Consider the following 2,500-nt stretch of genomic DNA (forward strand, 5'->3'; position numbering starts at 1 on the left):
TACACACTGATATATACACACTGATATATACACACTTATATATACACACTGATATATACACACTGATATATACACACCTATATATACACACACCAATATGTACACACACCTATATATACACACACCTATATATACACACACCTATATATACACATACTTATAAATACACACACACCAATATGTACACACACCTATATATACACACTGATATATACACACTTATATATACACACTTATATATACACACTGATATATACACATTTATATATACACACTTATATATACACACTGATATATACACACTTATATATACACACTTATATACACACTGATATATACACACTTATATATACACACTTATATACACACTGATATATACACACTTATATATACACACTTATATACACACTGATATATACACACTTATATATACACACTTATATACACACTGATATATACACACTTATATATACACACTGATATACACACACTTATATATACACATTGATATATACACACTGATATATACACACCTATATATACACACACCAATATGTACACACACCTATATATACGGACACCTATATATACACATACTTATAAATACACACACACCAATATGTACACACACCTATATATACACACTGATATATACACACTTATATATACACTCACCTATATATACACACTGATATATACACACTTATATATACACTCACCTATATATACACACTGATATATACACACTTATATATACACACACCTATATATACACATACTTATAAATACACACACACCAATATGTACACACACCTGTATATACACACTGATATATACACACTTATATATACACTCACCTATATATACACACTGATATATACACACTTATATATACACTCACCTATATATACACACTGATATATACACACTGATATATACACACTTATATATACACTCACCTATATATACACACTGATATATACACACTGATATATACACACTTATATATACACACTTATATATACACTCACCTATATATACACACCGATATATACACACTTATATATACACACTTATATATACACACTGATATATACACACTGATATATACACACTTATATATACACACTGATATATACACACTTATATATACACACACCTATATATACACATACTTATAAATACACACACACCAATATGTACACACACCTATATATACAGTCACCTATATGTACACACACCTATATATACACACACCTATATGTACACGCAACTATATATACACACACCTATATATACAGTCACCTATATGTACACACACCTATATATACACACACCTATATATACAGTCACCTATATGTACACACACCTATATATACAGTCACTTATATGTACAGACACCTATATATACACACGCCTATATATACACATACTTATATATACACACACCTATATATACAGTCACCTATATGTACACACACCTATATATACAGTCACTTATATGTACAGACACCTATATATACACATACTTATATATACACACACCTATATATACACACACCTATATATACACATACTTATAAATACACACACACCAATATGTACACACACCTATATATACACACACCTATATGTACACACACCTATATATACAGTCACCTATATGTACACACACCTATATATACACATACCTATATATAAAGTCACCTATATGTACACGCAACTATATATACACACACCTATATATACAGTCACCTATATGTACACACACCTATATATACACACACCTATATATACACACACCTATATGTACACACACCTATATATACAGTCACCTATATGTACACACACCTATATATACACACACCTATATATACACATACTTATAAATACACACACACCAATATGTACACACACCTATATATACACACACCTATATATACAGTCACCTATATGTACACACACCTATATATACACACACCTATATATACACATACTTATAAATACACACACACCAATATGTACACACACCTATATATACAGACACCTATATATACACACACCTATATATACACACACCTATATATACACATACTTATAAATACACACACACCAATATGTACACACACCTATATATACAGACACCTATATATACACACACCTATATATACACACACCTATATATACACATACTTATAAATACACACACACCAATATGTACACACACCTATATGTGCACACACAAGTGTAGACACAGACAAGTGTACACACACAAGTGTACACACACAAGTATACACACACAAGTATACACACACAAGTTTACACACACAAGTATACACACACAAGTGTACACCCAAGTATACACACACATGTGTACACACACAAGTATACATACACAAAGGTACACACACAAGTGTACACACACAAGTGTACACACACAAGTATACACACAAGTGTACACAATGTATACACGCACAATTGTACAGACACAATTGTACAC

General features: G+C 30.6%; 1 protein-coding gene across 1 annotated transcript in view; it reads right to left on the reverse strand.

The window, feature by feature from the left end:
- Nucleotides 1-2,500, reverse strand: part of galnt14 (UDP-N-acetyl-alpha-D-galactosamine:polypeptide N-acetylgalactosaminyltransferase 14 (GalNAc-T14)) — a 43,129-nt gene that overhangs the window by 18,232 nt on the left and 22,397 nt on the right. The gene's annotated exons all lie outside the window — the stretch shown is intronic.

This window comes from Callionymus lyra, chromosome 13 (genome assembly GCF_982586985.1).
Source record: "Callionymus lyra chromosome 13, fCalLyr1.hap1.1, whole genome shotgun sequence".
Lineage (NCBI taxonomy): Eukaryota > Metazoa > Chordata > Actinopteri > Syngnathiformes > Callionymidae > Callionymus > Callionymus lyra.